The following is a 19496-nucleotide window of genomic DNA, read 5'->3' as shown; positions in this document are numbered from 1 at the left end:
CAACCCTATAGGTAGAACAACAATATGAACTAACCAGCACCCCCAGAGCTCATGTCTCTAGCTGCATATGTAGCAGAAGATGGCCTAGTCAGCCCTCATTGGGAAGAGAGGCTTCTTGGTCTTGCACACTTTATATGCCCCAGTACAGGGGAACGCCAGGGCCAAGAAGGGGGATTGGGTGGGTAGGGGAACAGGGAGGGGTAGGGTATAGGAGACTTTGGGGATAGCATTTAAAATGTAAATGAAGTAAATACCTAATAAAAATTGGAAAACAAAAACAAAAACAAAACAAAACACAAAACAAAACAATAAAAAGGTATAAGCCTGACATCGCAGTGCATGCCTTTAATACCAGTACTCAGAAGGCAGAGGTGGGTGGATCTCTCTGATTCAAGGCTAGACTATTCTACATAGCAAATTCCAGCACAGCCAGGGCTACAGAGAAAGACTCTGTCTAGAAATATGTTCTATTTTCATGACATGCTGTGATTACTTACGTTATATAATAATTATGACAATCAAATGATTATGACAATCAAATCATCATCCATGCTGTACATCAGACTTGATTTATCTTTTAACTGTTTGTATACTTCAATCAACATTTCTTTTATCCCCTCCCATCAGACCTTGGTATTCTATTCTCTGCCCATGCATTTTACAATGAATTTTATTCATCAGATAAAGGACATAATTTTGTAACAGAAAGAGTTGAAAAGAAATTCTTAGCAAAATAATAGAATGAAATATTTTAAGGATAGTCTTAAGAGCTATTCAATCTGATCATAAGAAATAATACTTTGACTCAACACCACTTTGATTTTCTGATCCCTTTTGTTAAGTTGCTTATTTGTGTTGATAAAACCTTTACTTAAACACTTTTTCTTAAATTGTATTCTAACATCGAAGTGAAATTTCTTGTGTAAAATTCAGTATGTTAATGTAATAGTTATCTAACTTTCAGTTTGCAATCTCTAAAGTCTGAAATTTTTTAGGTTTTGATGTGGACTCAATGTCAAAATCTTCTTGAACCTACAGCCATATTTCTTTTCTTGCAGTATTTGAGCAGAGCCAATAACTGTGTCATAAACATTTTATTGAACCGAGGCACGACAAGGTCTTTCTTTTATTGCTGTTTAACATTTTTCATATTTAATGTTTCACCTGGAAGTTGGCTTTTAGTCAGACTTCACTCTTATATATGTCTATCTTTCAACCTTGATAAAAAACTAATGACTAATTACCTGTCATAAATGAATATCTAAATGGCATGAGGGACTTTCTATAATACTGTTAAGGGTCTCTGTTGAGGAAGGTATTAACTATGCAGTTTGTTCTATTGAGTTAAACAGACTAAAATACTGAAAAACTAATGACATTTTCTAATATTTCTCATGATTTCTCTTGAATATACTTTTAGTACATTTTGATGCACAATTTTTATATAATCAAAACTTCTGTATTTGCCATTAAAATTTGCTTTGTAGGAAAATATCATGAAAAGATTTTCTTTCAAAGTTAAAAATATTAAAAGTATTTTAATGCAACTGAATATAAATTAAAATCTGCAAGTAAAATATGATAGGAAATCATATTTTATCACTTTAAATTTTATTTCCTTGATCCTGAAATTGTTTGCAATACTTGAAGTGTGATTTTGCCATAATTTTATACCCTATTCATTATTTTTTTATATTTCAGAAATAAACACACACATATTCATATAATGCATATATATGCATTATATGAATATTTCCCTTCATTCTGTTCTGTACTTTCTGAATATCCTTTAATGATATGCCATCAATGACCTCTTCGAAGTTGATTTATGATCTACTACTGTTCAGTTTTCAGTTGGCTGATGTTTCACAAGGCTCTATGGACTAATTTCTAACAATAAAATTATATGCTTATGACACATCCAGGTGGTGCCTGGAAATATTGTAGATGCTATAATTTGTTAAGGATGAAGAAATAGCTCTCTCTCTCTCTGTGGTCTTTAAAATTCTTCAAGTTTATATTTGCAACAAGAACATGTCTGTCCAAGTGTTTGGGCTAATAAGAATTTACCTGTGAATGCATATATTATGTGTTCTTTTGTGACTGGGTTACCTCACTCAGGAGGATATTTTCTAGTTCCATCCATTTGTCCAAGCATTTCATGAATTCATTATTTTTAATAGCAGAGTAGGACTCCATTGTATAAATGTACTACATTTTCTGTATCCATTCCTCTGTTGAAGGACATCTGGGTTGTTTCCAGCTTCTAGCTGTTATAAATAAGGCTGCTATGAACATAGTAGAGCATGTGTCCTTGTTATATATTGGAGCATCTTTTGGGTACATGCCCGGGAGTGGTATAGCTGGATCCTCAGGTAGCACTATGTCCAGTTTTCTGAGGAACCACTAGACTGATTTCCAGAGTTCTTGTACCAGCTTGCAATCCCACCAACAATGACAAATACAGAGGTGGATGCTCTTAGCCAACCATTGGACTGAGCATGGGGTCCCCAATGGAGGAGTTAGAGAAAGGGCTGAAGGAACTGAAGGTGTTTGCAACTACATAGGAAGAACAACAATATCAACCAACCAGATACCTCAGAACTCCCAGGGACTAATCCACCAACCAAGGAATACTCATGGAGTGACTCATGGCTCCAGGTGCATATGTAGCAGAGGATGGCCTTGTCAGGCATCAGTAGGAGGAGAGGACTTTGGTCCTGTGAAGACTCCATGCTGCAGTATAGCAGAATGCCAAGGCAGGGAGAAGGGTTGGGTGGGTGGTGGGGGAGCACCCTCATAGAAGCAAGGGAGGGGGTATGAGACAGGGGGTTTCTGGAAGGGAAACTGGGAAGAGAGATAACATTTGAAATGTAAATAAATAAAATATCCAATAGGAAAAAATGCACATGTCTCTCTGTGCAAGATTGATGATTCTTAAGAATGGAAATACACTGTAAATTCACCTCAAACTATTCTGTTCAGCTAAATGGGTATTGTTCAAGGTAAATTTACTGCAGAAAATGTCTAAAATACGACTTGGAAGTAGATTATAGAAAATTTACATTGAACCCTATTAACTTAGGTAAGTACAGTCTTAGGGGATTTGACAGTGTGTTCTAATCATGTTTGGGAATGACTGGTCTTTACACAGAGAAATATGGGTAATATTCTAATATGGCATGACAATAAACTTAATGGTCATTCCTGGCAGCATCAGCAAATGTGCCCAAACATGGTGTATCCTGCCTAGAAATTATCCATGAATTTGCATTAAGATCGTTCTTTAGACCCAAGTAGTCCTTTATGGTCGTCTTCCCCAAGCATGCTTTCCAGTCACTGATTTGAACATCATTACCCTAAGCCTCTCCTAGCTCATAACAAAGAACTCACAGCATCCACGCACAAGAGGTCCCTGCCCTAGTCTCCTTCTCTGTATTTTTAGCTAATTCCAGTTTTTAATACTGAATATGGTAACAGGAAAGATGTTTTTCAGGTGGAATTTTATATCAGGTATAAACTTTTATGATAAACTCTCAATCATTGTTAAGTCATTGGAAGGTACATAAGATTGTCACTGGCTACATAAATTCTCCCAATAAAATTCTTTCCTTCTTAGAAAGGGTATTTCAATACATTTTTAGCTATTTGAGAACCCCTGATATGTGTATATTATTTATTTAAATTTCAAATGTCATCACCCTTTCCAGTTTCCCCTCCACAAACCCCCTATTCCTAAACCTGTTCCCCCCGCTTCTATGAGGTGCTCCCCCATTCACCCCTAGCTACCCCTTCCTCAGTGCCCTAGCATTCCCCTACCCTGGGTCATCGGGCCTCCACAGGATCAAGGTACTCCCCTCCCATTGATGCCAGATAAGGCAATCCTTTGCTACTTATGCACCTGGAGCCATGGGTCCCTCCAGTGTACTTTTTGGTTGGTGGTTTACTCCCTAGGAGCTATGAGGTATCTAGTTGGTTGATATTGTTGTTCTTCCTATGGGGTTGTAAACCCCTTCCCCTAACTCCTCCATTGGGGTCCCTGTGCTCAGTCTGATGGTTGACTGTGTTCATCCACATCTGTATTGGTCAGGCCCTGGCACAGTCTCTCAGAAGACAGCTATACTTGGCTCCTGTCAGCAAGTGCTTCTTGGCATCAGCAAGAGTGTCTGGATTTGGTGTCTGCAGATGTTTTATACTATGCATCTACCCAGTGCCCATATGATTTAGTGGAAACTATGGGTCATGTACAACAAGGTGGGCACACCTGCTGCCCTCAGTATTTCTATGTTCAAATTTACTCACTCTTAGCTGTGAGATCCTAGGACAAGTTATATATCCTGTATAGTTTTCATATAATAAAAAATAAAGCAAGCAATTACTATAAAACCAATTGTATTTTTCTTTTTGTGAGTCATAGGTTAGTAAGATATTATAAGAAATAGTTCCCCAAATAAATGCTGAAGATTTTGTAAAAACAAACAAAAACAAAAGCAAACAAAAAGTGAAAGCGTAACTGATTTAAATTGAAACAGAATGAACAGGGATATCATTTCCTTTCTGTATTGACTTGCCTATGAAGATATATAGCTTGGGCATTGCTATTATAAAGAACAGCTGATGAGTTTTGTGTATGCATTTTTATCCCTAATGTAACTTAATAATGTAACTTTAGAATTGAATAGATTAAGCTCCATGGAAAAATTGAACTTAAGAAGACAGTCCCCAGAGAAAATAAAATTATTAATAAAAATATGAGTTCAGATTTAGTTTTAAAAAACTTTTATAAAGTATGAAAGCTTAAACAATAACATTAATATATATGTGATGAGCATATATATGACATGTGCTCATCATAAATTGTATCATAGGAAATGACAAAGTTTTATAGTCTTCCCTTTGTACAACGAAAGCCAGTCACAGGAAGGTGAGTAAATGAACATCAAACACAATTGATGAATATAACTTTAATTACCTCACTGTGGGATTTAAAGTATATAATACTGGATTTTTCCCTAAGCAAACTGTATGTATTAAGATGCCTAGTTGATTGCAAAGGAATTTAAAAATAACCCCTGTAAAAGGCACGAATAATAGCAGTTTGGAAATGTAAATCAAGTTGCAAAAACATGTAGGTTTTGTAAATTCAAGAGTATTTTTGGACACTTTTGTTTCCTCCTCTTATGTATAACTTGCCACTTGCACCCAAGGACATTTTGTTCATCCTGTGTGGGTGGCATAATTACACAGATTAGTTTGTGGATATAAAAAAAAATGTAAGTTTAAGACCATAATCAGAACTTGGTGTCACCTATAGTCAGAGTCTGATGAATACATTTGTATTAAATGTCAAAAATAGGATATTTAATTCTATGCCTAAAAATAGAACCTAAGTGAAATAATTAGCTCTTAATTAAAAACACAATTAGTTTTCAGTCTTCAAGATCTTAGTGGTTAGATAATTCAGGTGACAATTATATCTTGAAACCTCTGAAGGTTCTCCCCTCCCTTCTGATTTGGTTTATAATATAAAAATATGTTAGAAATAAATAATGTCTTTTGTCAGAATTCAATATTATCTTTCAACCCATTAGTTTTGACATGATCTGTGTTATTTCTCTTTCTCTGTTAATGAAAGTACATTTTCCTCTTGAGAGAAATTCCACATATTTTATCTCCTAGAAGGTGAATTTTAAATTCCTTTAGTCCTTGAAGAATAAAGTTATCAATATTTATTGCTTGTATATTTTATCACCTGCAGAACCATGGAAAGATACCAACATTATATTAAAGACTTACCCAACTCCCAAAATTTTGAGGACATCTGTCTCCTATTGCATTTGTCTGCATTAAAATTTAGTTTATGAAAATGAATTTAATGTGACAAGTAAACAAGAAAGGAAGATCTATCAGTGCCATATAGAATATTGAATTGCATAAGAACTATATTTACAAATTTCAATATCTCTATATTTTCTCTTTGAAAATTTTATTATTGTGTGTGTGTGTGTGTGTGTTTTTTTTTTTTTTTGCATTTCAAATGATATCTTCCTATCCAGTTCCCCTCCGCAAAACCCCCATCCTATCTATCTCACTCCTCCTGCTCTATGAGGGTGCTCCCATATCCACTTCTCCACTCCCTGCCTCACTGCCCTAGCATTCCCCTAAGCTGGGGCATTGAGTTTTCACAGAACCAAGGTCCTTTCCTCCTATTGATGTCTGACAAGGCCATCCTCTGCTACACATATGGCTAGAGCCGTGGGTCCCTCCACGTGTACTCGTTGTTGGTGTTTTAGTCCCTAGGAGCTCTGGGGGCTTTGGTTGTTTGATATTGTATTTCTTCCTATGGGGTTTCAAACCACTTCTATTACTTCAGTTCTTCCCCAAATTCCCCCATTGTGGTCCCTGTATTCAGTCTGATGTTTGGATGCAAGCATCCTCATCTGTATTGGTAAGACTCTGGCAGAGCCTCTCAGGAGACAGCTATATCAGGCTCCTGTCTGCAAGCACTTAGCATCAGCCATAGTGTCTGGGTTTGGTGCCTGCATATGGGAAGGAGTCCCACGTGGGGCAGTCTGTGGATGGCCTTTCCTTCATTCTTTGCTCAACTCTTTGTCCCTGTATTTTCATTAGACAGGAACAATTCTGGGTTAATATATTTAGATAGGTGTGTGGCTCCACCCCTCAATCTGGTGCAGTGCCTAAATTCTGGATAAGGTCTCTATAGATTCTCTCTCCCCTTTGTCCAGTATTTCAGCTAATGTCATCCCCATTGAGTCCTGGGAGCCTTGCGCTTTCCTGACATCTAGGACTTTCTGGTGGCTACCCCTCGTTCCCCATACCCCATGGCTACACACTTGTTTTCAATTTGTTTACCTCTGTACATCTTCCTGTCTCCTCCCACACCTGATCCTGCCCCCCCCCTGCTTTTTCCCCTCCCCTTCCTCTCTTCCTCCAAAGTACTTCCCAACCTCTATCTCCCATGATTATTTAGTTCCCCCTTCTAAGTAGTACTGAAGCATTTACATTTTGGTCTTCCTTTTTCTTGAGCTTCATATGGTCTGTGAGTTGTATGGTAGGTATTCTGAGCTCTTTTCCTAGTATCCACCTATCAGTGAGTACATAGCATGTGTGTTATTTTGTGACTGGCTTACCTCACTCAGGATGATATTTCCAAGTTCCATTCATTTGTCTGTGAATTTCATGAATTCATTATTTTTAATAGCTGTTTAGTAGTTCACTGTGTAAATGTACCACATTTTCTCTATCCATTCCTCTGTTGAGGGACATCTGGGTTCTTTCCAGCTTCTGGCCATTATAAGTAAGGCTGCTCTGAACATAATGGAGCATGTGTTCTTGTTATAAGTTGGAGCATCTTTTGGGTATATGCCTAGGAGTGGTATAGCTGGGTTCTCAGGTAGTACTATGTTCAATTTTCTGAGGAAGCGCCAGATTGATTCCTAGAGTGGTTGTGCCACCAGCTTGGAATCCCATATTTGCTGACTCCAGCTTTGCTCTTCTTTTTTTAGATTGCTTTCACGTGTTATGTATTTGTGATTCTATGTGAATGCTAAAAATGCTGTGATGTTTATAAAAGCAAACCTTTGGAATGCTTTTGAGAGGCTAAATCGTACAATTAGTATGAGTAATTTATCAACCCTTGAATGGTTTTCTTTTCATTTACTTTTCCTTTGATTTCTTTCATTAATATTTATTGATTTCAGTATGCAAGTGTTTTGTTTCCTTTTTAAATTTAATCCTATACATTCTCCTTTTGTAATATTAAAAAAAATGGAATTGTTTGCATTTGACTTCTGTGTAGCTCATTATTCATAAGCAACTGATTTTTTACACATCAATCAGATTTAATTTTCTTTTACTTTTCAGTTTGGAAGCTTTTAGCTCTCTTCCTGCATAATTGCTCTGAATATACTTTATCGAATATATTGAATATAGTTGACATGAATGACAAATCTTGTTCATTCATATCACATTATCATAATTCAGGTTGATACTAGATACAGTGTTGTGATAAATCACTTTTTATATGTATGTTCTGTATTCTGATTTGTATCATAATTTCAATATTATTCCCAAATAACCAATGCATGAAAAAACCCCAAACTTGTATATGAGAACATATATGGTGAATGTATACAGAAAATGTGTCATTTACACCCAAGAATTTTTCATTTGGCTTCAAAGAAGAAATTCCTCATTTTATTATGTATACCATAGATAAAAATAGAAGGCAATGTGGTAAGTGAAATAAATAGTCACAGGACAGATAATCCATGGCTCCATTGTGGGAGGTTCTTAAAGCTATTAAACTGACAGGAAGCAAAGAATACATAAGAGTGTATCTCAAGAGTTGGAGTCGAACTTGCATGAGAGCTGTTCTTTACTGCATGTGAAATCTGAGTTATTCAAGAATACCTTTTTAGATCTATTGTCCTGATCTGTGCCCATGCATGTATAGCAATCTGTACTTAGATGTTTAAAAGGGAAAATTCTCATGTTATGTCCTATCTATAAAAACACACGATACAAAATAGTACAAAAATACATCTCAGGAATGCAGATTTTACTCTGATTTAATTGGTTATGTTGAACATGTACAGATTTCTGTATATACAATTATTATTCAAAATATATTTTGGGGCCATAGTGCTCCTTTACTCCTCTGAATTTAAGCTTTATCTCTGATTAACTAGGCAGTGTTCTATGATCCTTTCTGTGTCTGTGCTTTAATATTCAGGAAACATATGCATTTCTATAACACTATTTATTTTTATAAACCTCATTCTTCATGGAACTAGAAAGAATATTAACCTATAGCTGCAAATACGAGCTGTATAAATTGGATAGCTACATACTACAATAATTATCCTTTTCTTTCCCTTTCATCTCACACCACACTTAACATACTGCCTTCACTACTGCGACTTTTGAAACTGATAAAAACTATATTTTCTTCCTTCGGAGCTTAATTAATAGGCACAATTCTGGAAGACATTATCATGATAATGTTGCTCATGCCTAGTTAAAACTTTTCAAAAGTTACACACAAAAAGGTTCACACTTGATAATTTAAGACCTGAATTTATCCAGACCTTTCAGGACCTTGCATTTGTTTTAAATCTCAAAGTGAAGAATTTATTAGTTTGATGCACAAGTTATGGCATTCTGTATATGTTACATGAGTGTAGTGACCTCTACTGCTCCCTGGACCAATATAAAAGCCAAAACTTGCATCTCATTGGAGCTGTTGAAACATAGAAATTTTAATAAATAAGAATTATGGGGCAATAAAAATTTATCATTATGCGAGGATTTGGGATACTACTAAATGTCTTTGGAAACTTACATTATTACTTTACTCTTTCTATTTACTTTCTAATTAACTCTACAATTGTAATGGACTCCATAGTTATTTCTTACAGGAATTCTAAAATCAAAATTACCTTTAAATACCCTTTTTAATGACATTATTTCAGGAACAAGTTTTAAGGATAATTTTAAGTTTTTACCAGGAGATCTATACTTTGTACAGAAATTTACAAATACCACTTGCACCCCAACCTTGCTTCCTGCTCTTTATATCTTGTCTCAAATGACAGCAGGTGCTGCCAATACACTGGCCAAAGTTCTTTGGCACTGACCTCCAGAATGAAATGGAATTTTACATTACCTAGCACAGTGATTCTGAGGAAGTACTCTGGCCCCATGACCCTGCTTTTGCCAGAGTCACATTAGAATTCCAAACATGTTTCTACCATGAAACGGAAGAGCATGCACAATGAGTGGTGAATCGTCTTGCTCTCTTGTCTTTTAAGGAGGATGGCTGACTATGAGGATCACACTAGCTTTCAGATCTCACCAATGGTGTCCTATGCGAGCCTGCATGCCTTAATGTTCTCACGTCTCTCCTTTCCATGAGGATGAGGAAGAAAATCTCTCTTTAATTAGATCGCTGGAATAGGATGAGCTTCTGGAGAAACCCAAACTAAAGTCTCTTCTCTCATCTAAGCCACAGTGATGTGGAAAAGATGCTGATGGACTAATGAAATAGATGGTTTCATGTTGCTGGATGTATCTTTATATTTACTGAATAATTAGATAATTCACAAATATTCAAATCCAACATTGACTTATTGACAATATAACTGCAGATAAACATATGTGCTCTTTCCCTAATGAACTTAAATTTGCAAATTTGAGTAGGAATAAATTTAATTAGTAAGACGGTAGAAGCAGATAATGTTTGTTGTCTTGAAATATATGTGTCACACTTCTAAATCCTTTCTAAGTCCTCAGCACAGTTATATTTTTGCCACTCATTATTTTTGAAGAAGAAATAGAAGGATTTTGAGGTTAAATATCACACCTAAGGTAAAGTTCTACAAGTATTGGTGATAGAATTATGACTCAAATGCCTCAGAAGCCATCATAAACATTTCTCCGCAAGGGTTAAAAGTACTTTGGAATGCTCTAAGAATATTTTTAACCCATCATTAGATACAAGTAAGCATGAGAATACACTGTTATCTTCCTAAGCAACCTGGGTGAATAGGAAACCATAGTAACCATGATAAGTACCTGTTTGATAAGTACATAAGAGGTTCATGAGAAGGGTCTGTTTGCAAAAGCATACGGTCCTAAACAACTGTAGTTTTATTCAGTTTTTCCAGGAATTCTGTTGTGATTTTTCTTCTGTATGATGAAAGAGTGATCTTTAAACATGGCTAATTCTCTCAGTATAGTATAATACCTTTTATATAGGTAAGCCAAAAAAAAAATTAAAGAAGACTTGCCAAAACAGATTATTGATATAACCACAGAGAAGAGAGTGATATTTAATTCGGAATGGAAATCAGGAGTTATCCTTGAATTGCAATTGAATGAATGGGTATTCGTTGCTACTGTTTGTGGGGCAGAGTAAGAACTTAGACTTCTCCCCAAGTGAGATAGGAACTCCTTGGAGGGACAGGAGTAAAATAAGGTTCATATGGTATGATGCCACATATAAATAATATGATTAGGGATGCAATCCCTCATCTACAAGAAGATGACATAATTTGTTCACAGTAATGTGGGGAGAGAAATTTGACTTCTAGGCAATTTTATTAGATGTTTCAGGACTTGTCGATTTTAGATCTGGGTGTAGAGAAGGGGAGTCCACAGGAATACCAAGGTATAGGAGTGAGACAGAATGGGAGATGGAAAATCCTAGGTCAAAATCTCTGGTAAAGATCTGACTCTGGATGGAGACGTATTGATTTTCCCTCTAGAATTTCAAGGTCTTTCTCAGGAGCATATTATGAAGATTATGCACAAAACATCCACTCACTGTGTGACTCTGGTAATAGTAAGTTCTTAAATATAGAAGTCCTTTCTTTCACTAAATATCTTTCATTAAGACACCACACATGTCCAGTTTACTATTTTTAAAACATGTGTGGGGAGTCAAAGTGATTCAACTCAATTTGAAAACCTTTCAGCTCTTTTCATTAGATATTATTCATTTTTCCTAATTTTTTTTTTCAAAACAACCTCAATTGCTACATGCTTGTGCAACTCTAGAAACTGACCTAACTGGGGCTGAGGAGGACTGAAGGAAAGAGAGACACACGGGTACATATAAAAGAAAATAGTAATTGGTGGGCTAGGCTGTCAGTTAGAGAAGATACAGCATACTTTGAAGTACAGTGTGTCTGTTATACAGTTAGGTATGGGTGGGTGGGTGTTATGTCATATAGCTAAACAAGGAAGCAACCTCAGCTAATTTCACTGGGACAGTCTCTATAAAAATATCATTCTTCAGATCCTGAAATCTTGGGCGGAGAAAACTATGGTAGATATTTTCTGCACACACTTTCAAAAGGCAGTCAGCAGAGGAAACCTTTGCTATCCATTTGTCCCTCATCCAGGAAAGGCTTGGTCACTCTGTGTCTGAGATATTGTGTCTTTGACGTGGGCCTGGCCATGTCAAGTGATACACATCCATTCAGGACTTCACTTGCTTCATACACACAACAGTTTTCTTTGTATAAGTTCCCCTGACTGACATTTACTCTACACCCATCATGTAGAATAAATACTCATATTCCCAGCTGAGAGATGCTAGTCATTAGTTTTTAAGAGAGAAAATCTTACTCATTCTCATTACAAATGGGTCAAATCCATGTATGTAGGCTGACATTTCTTCACAGAGAGCCACCCTGGCATCTTTCAAAAGAAAATGGGCCAAATGAAACTTAATCTTCTCATTTTGACATGCTTAAAAACCCAGCATGTAAATACGGCCCCTGAGAAAAGCAGAGACACGCTCACAAACAGATGTTTTCACAGGTAAATCATTGATTTTTAACCTTGAAGAGATAATAAAGCAATGTCAACTTCTTTTTATCAGCAAGAGAGAGAAGTCATCCATCACCCCCAGGGGCTTGTGATGCTTATAAATGAGCAGTGGTGACAAAGTCAGTGTGATATCTTTGATACAGCAAAGCCTTAGATCTCTTTGAGGCTGGGATCTTATGCTGAAAGAGCAGCAGCAGTGTATTTATAGAGCACTCCTACAGCTGTGGTTACTAGCAGCATTTTCTAAGCATCCCCCAAAGCCCTTTCAGTATGACATCAGCCCAGGTTACAACATCCACTGCAAACTTTCCCAAGCAAAGTTAATATGGTACTAATTTTAAAGTAGTCTTTGTACTCTGGGAATCAAATTATATTTAATGATGTATGGACAGAACAACATATAATAAGGAAGTATAAAAAGAGCAAGGAAGCAATAAAAAAAACAGCAATATTAAGCAGTAAGCACTTATAAGCTTATCTGCAGAAGGAAATCCTATGTCCTCTTTGAATATTTCTCTGAGCTGAGGATGCAGTATATGTTTATATGATTATAAAATGTTCACTCAGACTTGTAGCAAATGAATTAGTGCAGTGATTCATGGCTGGATGAGGAACCAAAAACAAATGACTCATGAGTGTTCCTCCTTGAATAACACTCTATATCATGTAGCAGAGGAAAGGCAGAGAGAAGGTAAGGGCCATTAGAAGGCTGTCTAAGAGGATGCCTTCTTAGAGTGATAGCAGTGGGCACTCCCCTAGAAAGTTCAACCTTTAGTCACTGACTCTTCGGCCCAATATCATCTTCAGAAATAGGTAACAACATACAGAGCAGGCCTTAAACCAAATCAGAAAGTGGTTTTACTCTCATGACATTCATGCTACCAGTGGGTTAATAGTAGCACTATGGGGCTGGCCATTGTTGTAGATTGCACAATTCAGAGCTGTATACAATTGGTGGATACTTTTCTATTTTTGGTTGAATGCATAAGATATCCCTGCACCCTGAAAGAGCATCTGTAGGGATGGTGCTTCTAGGTCAGTGGCCGCTTCGTTTTCCCATGGTATATGGCTTAAGTATTGTGGTGTCTTCAGCAGGAGGGTCCTACTATCAAGTTCTGGAGGATAACCGTGGGTAGTATACATGTTTTGTAATGTTCAGGAGTCTCTCAGAACTTATTGGCCAATGTCTACAAAGGAGGTAACCCATTCCTGGTACTGGACATTTTATTTGTTAGCCTGTGATGTTTCTCCTGTTTCCATCTTCTTATAAAGGTTAAGTATTTCTTTATAAGCTCTTTGTTTTATGGTTGTATAGATTACATTGTATGGATAAAACTATGTTTTATGGTTAAACTATAGTTGAAAAGATCTATCATTGGACAGTTAAGTTTATTTCTATTATTATCTATTTAAAATAATTCTATGGTGTTTGTTCTTACAGAATCTTATAATTTATTTTATTTTTTCCAAATTCCATAAGGTAAAAATGTAACATATACATAAATAATTGGACATCATTTTTAAATTTTTAAGTCAGATTTTATTTGTGTTTATGTGTGTGTATGTGTGTCTGTCTGCCTCTGTGTGTTTACTTTTGCATGTCAGTTAGAGGACAGTTGGCAGTTGTTGATTCTCTCCTGTTACCCTGTGTTTCCCAGAAGCTGAGGAGTTCTGGAATCTTATTTGAATCACCAGGCTTGACAACAAGTGTCTTTATCCCCTGAGCTTTCTCACCAGTTTAATTGTGCAGGAATTTTTGCTAAGTGAAGGAAGCATAATACTTGTCCACATCTCAGAAGCTCTGTTGCATTACTTTTCTTCTAATTACCTACCATCAAGAACAGTAATTCCTTAACTTTTTACACTGTAGACACCCACTTCCCTGCTTTAACTCCATTCATCTCTGCCTATTATCTCCTCAATTCACAGTGCCTTTGATTATTACAGTTACACACAAACACACACACACACACACACACACACTCTCACACACATGTGTATGTGTGTCTGTGTGTCTGTCTGTCTTTGTGTGTTTGTGTTATGTGTTTACTTGTGCATGTCAGAGGGCAATTGGAGGACAACCTCTACCGTGTGTGTGTGTGTGTGTGTGTGTGTGTGTGTGTGTGTGAGCCCATAACCACACATGAATTCAAAAATCCTATATATGCTCTCCTCTTAAATGCCTGCTACCTTTCCCTCAGCACTATGTCTCTATTATCCCTCTCCAGTTGTTAATAGAACCATGTATGGTTCTATTAACACATGTTAATATATATATATATATTCTGTGAAAAGACAAAGTATTCTAGGTTTGTGGTGCCCAAAACAAATGTGTTTAGCATATTCTGAGTGGGTAGATCTGTTTTGCTGTGCTTTAAAATAAAATGTAAAACCAGCTTTTTTTACTTTACAAATCATATAAACATGGCTTATACCATCTGGCTCCTAAGACATAGTCCTGACCCCTGTTGTTTACTATTCAATTACCTGAAAGCAACAGATTTCATTTATTCTCCTGTGGATAATTATTGTTCCCAAATGTTGTTTTTTAAAGAAAGAATGAACACATGCTTATATAATGAGAACATATATCCATGACTTTGGAGAAAACCTATAGCCATAAAATTGTTAGTCTTAAGTCAGTGTATTTATTCTGCTTTAGTAAAAATAGCCAAATATTTCCCAGAGTGATTGTATCAAATCAAAGTCATACAAAATACATGATGTTTTCAAATATTCAATATCTTTGCTGAAGATCTGGATTTTGTGTCATTTTAAGTTTTAATCAATTTCATGTGTAGGCACTACTATTGCATGCAGGTTCTAAAGATTTTTCTTTTTAGTATGTGATGAATGTGTGAGGGTGTATTTTTATATCTGAGAATGTGTGCATGCAGTTATGCAAACATGTGTGTGCAGGTGCATGTGAAGGGTAGAGTATATCAATTATTTTTCTCTATCACTCTTCATTTTACTTTATAAAACAGAGTTAACATGGAGCCTGAAGCTCTTCACCTAGCTAGTCTGATGGCCAACATGCTTACCTCCTGTTCTGTCTCCCTACAGATGCATGTCACCATGCTGGTATTTTACATGGGCCTTGGAAACTCAGGTATTCCTGCTTGCTAGGCAGGTACTTTGTAACTGACCCATCACGACACACCCATTCAAACAGGCTTACTAATAATTTTAATACAACTTTAGAATGTATCAATATTTTTACATAAATTGGGCATTTTAATTCCTTCTATGAGGCTGCTTTTTGAAATTCATGACAAGTTTTGAAGGATGTTATAAACCATTATTCTTGACTTATAAATATTCCAAACTTAATTGGTCTAGTTATTATCATTTTCTTCTACTCTGTTTTTTTGATTTTCTCTTAACTTTGTCTTTTATTAAACAGTATTTTCAAAGCTTAATATCTTTTTATCAAAAATTTTGTTTTTAGCTATTTACTTTGTGTGAATTAATGACTTGTTTTTCTCTTAGTAGATCGTGAAGATACTCACCTTCCTCCAACCCTTTGTATTTCACCAATCACATTTATATATGACCCATTTTTTAAACTCTTTTATATATGGTCCAACCTAGGCATCAAGGTTTCTTTTCCACTTGCATGGCTACTCAAGTGGCCCACCAGTATTTAATGAAAAGATTATCTTTTCACTTGAGTTTAGTGTCATGGTAGGTAGAATTCAACTAACCTCATAACCCCTGGGTCAATTGTTGAATTCTTTATTTTACCAGTTTATTTATTTAGGTAATTTGAAATGTATTTACAACACCAATCCCAAAGCTATTGAAGAATTAAACACTTGCAATTTTATTGTGTTCCTCTTTAGCATTGTAGACCTACCTCCTCCCATTCAGCAGAGGACATTCATATTGTATGACAAAATTAAAACAATGTGAAAATGTTTCTTTAAATATTGGGAGGATATAATAAATGAAAACATAAATGAAAATGGTTAAGATTAGGATGGGATGTATTATTTTAGTGACAGTGACACATTGTTTTTTTTTCCAGCTCACTTGAAATTTTTAAAGGATATTAGATTTATGTACTTTATTATTTTATGGGTATAGGTATTTTATATTCATTTATTTAGATCCAACATATACAACGTTCAGTGTCCATAGGACCTGAAAACAGGAATAGATTCTATGAGACTGAAATTTACATAGTTATGAGCTATCATATGGGGGCTGTAAATAGAACCTGGGTCCTTCATAAGGATATCAGTGATATGAAATGTTGTACTCTTCTTTGTGTGGTATTTTTCCTTTTATTGAAAATATTTTGTTCTTAAATAATAGCTCCTTTATTCCTTGTTCATCCCCATTTCTTCTCTTATCTGGGTCTATTCCATTTCTTTATCTCATTTATAACCAGACAAGGTTCTAAAGAATAATATATAATTTCATGTAATATCATATCTAATAAACTATAATAAGATAAAACCAAAAAGTAATACATCTGAGTTGGACATTCATAAAAGAGAAGGAAAGGAGCCCAAGAAAAGGCATAAGAATCAGAGAGACCCACTTATTCCATGCTCAGGAATCTCATCAGTAGTAAACTGGATGCTATAAAACGTAGATGAGAAGCTTGTGTAGACCTGTGCAGGCCCTCTGCATGCTGCCTCAGTCTCTGTGAGGTTATATTATAAACATTGGTTAGGTTGATTTAGAGGACCCTGTGTCATCCATTCCCTCTGGCTATTAAATTTTTCCTACCTTCTCTTCCCTGAGCCTCAAAGGGTAGGGGTTGGGGGGGCATTGATCAAGATGTTCCGATGTGTCTTACTTTCTTCACGATTTCCAACTGTGGGTCACCGTATTTGTTCCCATCCACTGTAGGAAGAAACTTCATGGAAGATGCTGAACAAGGCACTCTTGAACAAAGTACAGGAGTCCATTTTATTATGATAGGGTTTTTGTTGTTGTTGTTTTTGTTATTTTTTTGTTTTGTTTTAAGAGCAGTAATATTTGGTTTTACCCTAACTATGTAGGCAAGTTATTCTCTTAATCTTGTTGTTCAAGCATTGTTGGGTAGGAGTTCTATCTCTTGGAGTCGTCCTTAAGTCAAATTGAATATTGGTTGGTTATTCCCACAAGCTTTGTGCCACTATAGCCCTAGCAAATTTTACAGGTAGGTCTCCATCTTATATCAAAGGTCTTATGGCTGGGCTTGTGTTTTCATTTGTCTTCTGCTAGCATGACCAGTCCCTTTCTGCACCAAAGATGCTAGAACACATGTGTGAAAGCTCTATCTAGGAAATATCTTGAATTCTCCATGTTCATTGATTTGTGTAGGTTTTATCTTCAGCAATAGGGCTTTGCCTTCAGTTTGTGCAAAGTTACCTATGGTCTTGCCAACAGTCTGAGTGTTTTGGAAACTCCATGAGACCCCTTTTGCTAACAACTCAATTAGATGCAATCCTACTACTGAAGTACCTGGCCCTTCTCTCAGTTGGTGACAAGATATGGCCAGTTGGGACTCTCTCTTCCCAACTAACTGGCAATATCATTAGGTAGCCTTCATATATGTATGCCTTTTAGGAAGTTTGTACTCTATTTTACTTACATAATAACCCTCAAACAACCCTTAATTTTAGTTGTCTCTCCCCATATTCACTTTCTGGTCCCCATTTTCCCTCCCTATCACCAATTGTTTCTGCCATTCATTTATTCAATTTCCTTTTCCTAAAGAAATCTATCACCTTCCAGAGATTAGGTATAAAAATCTATACCTTATCTCTATAGTTCTAAGAATTGTTGCCTGGTTATCATTGACTTAACAGCTGTCCAAGCTTCACAATAGAATTTTATGGTCTCTTATATACACTATCACATAGTATACTACAAAGAAATATACTTTTATTTCTTCCTTTCCAAATTATACTCTCTTGATCTGTTTCAGTTTTCCTAATATAGTATTACTTAACTCTTAAAAGAAAAGAAACAAAATCATTAAATTTGCAGGTAAATGGATGCAACTAAAACATAGTCATTCTGAGTGTCGTATCAGAGACCCAGAAAGACAAACATTGTATGAATGCCCTTATATGTGGATATTAGCTGATATGGTTTTTATAAGCAGGTATAAATTTCTATACCTAATCTCTGGAAGGTGATATATTTCATTATGGAAAGGAAATAGAATAAACGAATGGCGGAAACAATTTAGCTGTTTTTGTATGTAGTAACATTACAGAAACAAGAGAGATAATATTTTCAAACTCTTATTTTTACTTTTAATTTTTGCATTTATATGAATTTGTTTCTTAGGTATGACATACGTTCAATGACTGTCACAAGTAATAGGAAATATGCTTGGAAGAGAATTTGTCTATCTATGGATGCAGAGAAATAGGCATAGAGAACCTCATGGTAGTAGTTTTAATTACACCTGAATATTATTATCTGTGTAAATGCTTTCTAGAAGATTAACATTTTAAATATTTTAAGACATTTTATGAACACAAACCAAATGATTCTAACTTCAAGAGGCTGTCCAAATTCTGCTGCCTCTTAGGCCACATCATATAGAGAACAACACACCGTAGTTACATTATTATTTTATTTGATACCAGTGTCCTAAGTGATCATATTGATACCTAACATGAATACACAACCTGTGCTGATGAACTTGGAACTTTCTGAGTTTGCATTTATTGTCATGGTATGATTGTTGGCTATTTAGTTGATGCCAGGACTCACCCTAGCTGTAGACAGCAAGGATTAACCTTCTCTTTCTGGCAAAATGCATCCATGTGGAAGTCACTGTGTGACTAGAGGCCCAGGACGAGCTGTCAGTGCAGAAAAGCTGCTTAGTGATGGCTATGCTGATTCTTCACTCCCTGGAAAATAAAAAATGTGGATGATATCCTCAAGTCAAGAACAAGGGCTGTCAAGGGAGGTCAGTCTTAGAATTCACTGAAGCACAAGAGAAAGTTGATGCTTAAAGAAATCACTTCTGGGTTGCTTCCTAAGCTCTATCAGGAGCTCACCCACTGCCAGTTTTAACCTGGCAGCCATACTCAACAAAGATGGTCACATGCCAGTGCATCACAGGGGGAAAATCGTTCTCTCTCTCTCTCTCTCTCTCTCTCTCTCTCTCTCTCTCTCTCTCT

The sequence above is a fragment of the Mus pahari genome, chromosome 5 (assembly GCF_900095145.1).
Source record: "Mus pahari chromosome 5, PAHARI_EIJ_v1.1, whole genome shotgun sequence".
In the NCBI taxonomy this organism is placed as follows: Eukaryota; Metazoa; Chordata; class Mammalia; order Rodentia; family Muridae; genus Mus; species Mus pahari.
Note: the sequence above shows the minus strand (reverse complement) of the source record.